We start from the raw sequence: 6,000 nt of genomic DNA on the forward strand, positions 1-6,000 counted from the left end.
CGAGCGTAAAAAAATGATGACGCCGGATAACCCTCTTGCCCAACGGTTGACGGCTGGCTTGTCAGAACTGATAGCCCGCCAACTACTGCCATATAAACTGGTGGACTTGGAGGCCTTTCGAAAATTTGTGGCCATTGGAACACCACAATGGAAGGTCCCAGGAAGGAAGTATTTCTCATAGAAGGGCATCCCAGAGCTATATGGCCATGTTCAGCGGCAAGTGAATGTATCTCTGGCACACAGTGTCAGTGCCAAGATACATCTGATCACAGACACGTGGTCTAGCAAACACGGGCAGGGAAGGTATATCACTTTTCGAACCTTCTGACGGCAGTCAAGCATGTAACCCGTGGCACCCGTGTTGATTTGGTTTTAATGCCATGGATTGCATGCAGGCCTGGCTCTTCTTCTCCTCCTCCTCCTACTCCATCCTCCTCCCTCTCCTCCTTCGGCTGACTCCTCCTTTTCCGCTGCTAGCGTCTCTTCCGCTGCGCACTCCTTTCAGCTTTGCGTTCAGAGGCAGATCAGTGGCTAACACCGCTCAATTTCACAGTTGGTAAAGTGGTGTGTGACAACGGTGCCAATCTGCTTAGCACATTGAAACAGGGCAAAATTACGCACATGCCATGCATGGCACACATCTTAAACTTGGTCGTGCAGCGATTCGTTGTCAAATACCCTGGGGTCCAGGACATCTTGCGGCAGGCAAGGAAAATCTCAGCCCATTTCAGAAGATCTTACACGGCCATTGCTCGCCTTGCTGACATTCAGCGGCGACACACACTGGTCAGACGTCTTATTTTTGCGATTGCCCGACGCGATGGAACTCAACCTTCTATATGCTTGATAGGCTGCTCCAGCAGAAACGTGCAGTTAACGTCTACCTGTATGAGCTCTGCGGCAGAACAGGTTCTGGGGCGCTGTTTTTTTTTTCACCGCGCCAGTGGCTGCTCATGCGCGACGCATGCAGACTTCTGCAGCCATTTGAGGAGATCACCAAACTGGTCAGTCACAGCCATGGCGCCATCAGTGACATGGTACCTTATGCCTTCTTTATGGAGCGTGCATTGCGTCGTGTCATTGATCAAGCTGTGGAGGAGCAGGAGCGGGAAGATGAGCAAGTAGCAATGCTGGATGAATTCTCAGGGGGGCCTACTCTATCTGAGACAAGTCAACAACAGGAGTCTGAAGAGGAGCCAGAGGAGGATGGTGCTGGGGCAGATGAGGAGGAGCAAGAAGAGCATGCTTTAAACCTTTCTGGGATCCCTGTTGTTGTGCGTGGATGGGGAGAGGAGAATGAAGGACGACATTATCCTGGATGATGAGCAGGAACCAGGCCACCACACCGCTTCCAGTTTAGTGCAAATGGGGGCCTTCATGCTCCAGTGTTTTAACAGGGACCCCCGTATAAAAAGCATAAGGGTCAAGGACCAGTACTGGGTGGCAAGGTACTTAGACCCCCGGTACAAACACAAAATGACGGAAATGTTACCGCCGTCACAGAGGGCTGTCAGAATGGAGCACTTCCAGGCCTTGCTTCGAAAAATGCTGCATTCTGCTTTTGCGTGCGCTGGCAGAGGAGCAATTCCCACTCCCAGAGAAGGAGTTGCGGTTACCAATCCAACAGCGCCTGCAAGAAGAGGACGGTTTGAAGACGTGTTGGTGACTTCTGATATGAGGTCATTCTTTCAGCCGACCCATCGACAGGTGTCATCCGGATCCAGCATCAGGGAACGCTTAGACCGTCAGGTGTCTGACTACATCGGGTTAACGGCCAATGTGGACGCTCTGAGGAGTGATGAACCCCTGGACTACTGGGTGGGCAGGCTTGACCTCTGGCCAGAGCTTGCTCAATTTGCAATCAAACTGTTGGCTTGCCCCTCGTCCAGTGTCCTGTCCGAAAGGACGTTCAGCGCAGCAGGGGGGATCGTGACCGATAAGCGTACTCGCCTAGCTCACGACAGTGTTAACTACCTCACATTTCTAAAAATGAATGAGGCATGGATCTCGGAGGAATTCAACACATGTGACCAGTAAACCATGTATATGTCTATAAACAATTTGTTAATCGAGCACACAGACCTTCTTTCTTCATTTGGCTCACTTCCTTGTACAAAAAAAGCACACCGTACTATATGCTCGTCCTGTTTGAAGAGGTTGAGCAGTGTCATATTTTTGGGGCCTACCAGCAGGTTGCTGGTATCAGTGCTGCTGTTAGTGCTCTCTATCTCGGTGCTGGTGTCAGTGCACTCTATCACGGTGCAGGTGTCAGTGCTGTACATCACGGCGCTGGTGCCAGTGCTTTATGTCACGCTGCTGATGTCAGTGCTCTCTATCACGGTGCTGGGTTAGACATGGGCGCCGTCAATAAATTTGTTTCGTTCTGTTCCGTTACGATTCGTATTAAAATTTATTCGTACTTCGTATTTCGTGTCCGAAATTCCGTTTTGTTTCGTACGAAATACGAATTTCCGTTAGGTTCGTTAATTTGTATGAACGACGTTCGTTACAATGAATTTAAAGGCAAAAATATACCTCAATATGACAGTCGATGCTGATGGAAGTTTGGTTTTTATCCGAAATACGAAATTCCGTTGAAGAATTTCCTATCCGAAATACGAAGTTTCATTAGATGAGAAAAAGAGAAGCGGATTGTCTGCCATGCACCGCTGGTCCTGTTTGCGCCTGCTCCTCTTGGGGCTGCTTATTATGAGGGGCTCCCACCATCCCTGTGCTATGCTGACTGACTTCCTCCTAGGGCTGCTTATCATGAGGGGCTCCCACCATCCCTGTGCTATGCTCATTATGAGAGGCTCCCACCATCCCTGTGCTATGCTGACTTCCTCCTGGGGCTGCTTATTATGAGGGGCTCCCACCATTCCTGTGCTATGCTTACATCCTCCTGGGGCTGCTTATAATGACGGGCTCCCACCATCCCTGTGCTGTGCTGACTTCCTCCTGGGGCTATACCTCTGCTGTGCATATTATGAGGGGCTCCCACCATCCCTGTGCTATGCTCATTATGAGAGGCTCCCACCATCCCTGTGCTATGCTGACTTCCTCCTGGGGCTGCTTATTATGAGGGGCTCCCACCATCCCTGTGCTATGCTGACTTCCTCCTGGGGCTGTGGCGGCAACCAGGTGAGGAGTACAAAGACAAGTGTGTCATGCCTACAGTCAAGCATAGTGGTGGGAGTGTCATGGTCTGGGGCTACATGAGTGCTGCCGGCACTGAGGAGCTACAGTTCATTGAGGGAACCATGAATGCCAACATGTGCTGTGACATACTGAAGCAGAGCATGATCCCCTCCCTTCGGAAACTGGAAAACTTCACGTCAATACAATGCTAAAAATAGCAAAAATTATGAGACATTATTTGTCTGTCTTCTTCTTCTCTCTCACCCAGCCAATCTACTATATATCAGGACCTTTCTGGAGACCAACTCCCTAAGAGTCGGAAGGGTAATTCGGATGCAGCCTCCACGGAGTCACTACACCATCACCACGGCACTCCCTTACCTCCTCGTACACAACCCACTATTTCTAAACAGACACTGGCACGACCCATCACTATGTTTCACCACTCTGCACTACCCACCTCCCGTGGGCCTTCTCTATCTGCTACTGTCACTTCGTCGGCAACACCCTTCACTTCCTCCACCACATCCGTATCGGTTTCATCCACAGTAAGTAATTCTGACAATATTATCATCTCACCTTCAGGCACCCCTCTACCGGCTGCTCTCCGTCTAGCCCCCATTTTTTTAGGGAAGGAACCTCCCTCAAAACTAATGTAAATGAAGATCTATTGCAAAATCAGGAAATAGTCCCAAATATGGAACTATCAATAATCAATTTGTCGTCTCACCCTCTTACAGAGGCTGAGAAAGATGTCCTAAAGCTGGGCTTAACTTTTTGCCCAGATTCTGATATAGACAAGTTTAGTTTGATTAAAGATGTACACTTATTCACCCAGAGATTATTATTTAAAACTATCTTTCACAAGTCCAGCACTGAATCTACTACATCTAGATCGAATTCCTCTTTGGAGGATAATATACTGTAGCTGAACATCATGCCTTACTAGACCTAATGGATTTATGGGAGGAAGGACATGACGTAGAAGATGACCCAGGGCCTGAAAGCCTTATGGGTTTATCTATAAAGTCTATGTCCTTTCCCCCTCCACAAGTCTTTAAACCTAAATCAACATTATTTCCTTTTCTCAAAACTAATTCCAACATCTGGGCATTTACACAAGTAAGTAGGGCAGGGGTGGCCAACCAGAAAAGGACCAAGAGCCACATTTTTTACCAAGTTACCGCAAAGAGCCACATCATACGCATGAGCACACATGAACATCACCCCATCCCTTCCTCATACACACATACTTTTGTTGAGCTGGATTTATTGTAAATGTCACACACTGTTTTAACACTACAAAGACCACAGGCCAGTCATTTCAACAATGAACACTGTGTGCACTCTCACACAGACAAACTCTGTTTAACCAAATCCATAAACAATAATAGAACAATTTACAATACATACATGAAAAACTGCCCACATGCGCATTTGACGAAAATACTGTAGCGACCCTGCAGTAATGTTGAGTGTTACAATGTTTATGTTAGAGTTCTGTGATTTCCCATGGTCTGTGACTGCGTCTGCCTGGATGTGAGCGCGAGGGGGCGGGGGAGTGAGAGTGAGGGGTGAGTGTGTGAGAGCGGATGGCGAACGACTGGAAACAGGGCTGGACTGAGACAAAAATACAGCCCTGGACTTTATCCAGACTGGCCCACTTTTATTTTGCAAAAAAACAGTATATAAACTAGACATGGTACAGGAGATGGTCAGAGACTGCAGACATACTACATGAGATGGTCAGAGACTGCAAACATGGTACAGGAGATGGTCAGAGATGTCTGAACGCAGTGTAAAAGTGTAATGTGTCACAGGGTTGCTCCACTATATTTAAAAAAAGTTCTGCAAGATCAAGTCAGTAATCTTCCTTTGAAAGTACATCCATGTGACAGAAGACAGCAGCTCATCTAATTTCCAAAATACAAATTGTCTTACAAACAGTGAACTGGTCAGGATAACAATAAACAGTTAATGGGTCTTCTAGCCTGAACTAGCAGTAAATTCTTCCAAAAAACATCACAGAAAGCATGCAGCACACACAGAGCTCTGGGTAAATAACTGAAAAGAAGCTGAAATGGTTAACAGCCAGCTGTGTGTCACACTATCAACAGACAGAGAATATGCTGAGCAGATCTTATCAGTGTGCAGGTAAAACAGCTATTAAAAAAAAAAGAAAAAAGTACAGAGCAAGACTAGAGGGAAAAGGGAGGACAGATCAGTAACCTACACACTGCCCGAAGCCATTGATTTCTGGAAGACACTGCAGCCAATGTACATGTGACATTGATTGATCGTAGGACATCCCTAATCCCACGATCTTGTCACATTCAGCTAGCGCTCTGTGTGCTGTAGGACTGGTTTTGCTGTAGTTGTGGTCATACCTTCTTGTATCTCATCGGCTTCAGATACAGTGTGTTTCTCCTTCCTCTGCCCCCCTTCAGCCTCACTCCAGCACCTATGTATTCAAATGTGGCGGGCTGTGGAGGGTTACACTCTACCTGCTGATTGGCTGTTGATGTGTGGGAGGAACGGAGCAGGTCCTTGCTTATACTCTCATAAGCAGAGGAGTGCAGAGACTCGGGCTGCCTGTCACTGTAAACCAGCCCACTGAGCCATCGGCCCACCGGGATACTCCCGGTAGTCCCGATGGCTAGTCCATCCCTGAACGTAAGACCGGAACCAGGCAACAAGCCGCATGCGGCTCGGGAGCCCCGGGTTGGCCACCCCTGAAGTAGGGCAATCGAACAATGCTCATTTGCCTCCACAAGACCTTCAAATCTTACCTGTCAACAGAAAGATGCACTTAAACTGCTACAAGCCAACTCCAATGTAATTATTAAGCCAGCCAACAAAGGC

This window comes from Lithobates pipiens, unplaced genomic scaffold (assembly GCF_037356315.1).
Source record: "Lithobates pipiens isolate NorthernLeopardFrog02 unplaced genomic scaffold, aLitPip1_a1.2 Scaffold_8, whole genome shotgun sequence".
Lineage (NCBI taxonomy): Eukaryota > Metazoa > Chordata > Amphibia > Anura > Ranidae > Lithobates > Lithobates pipiens.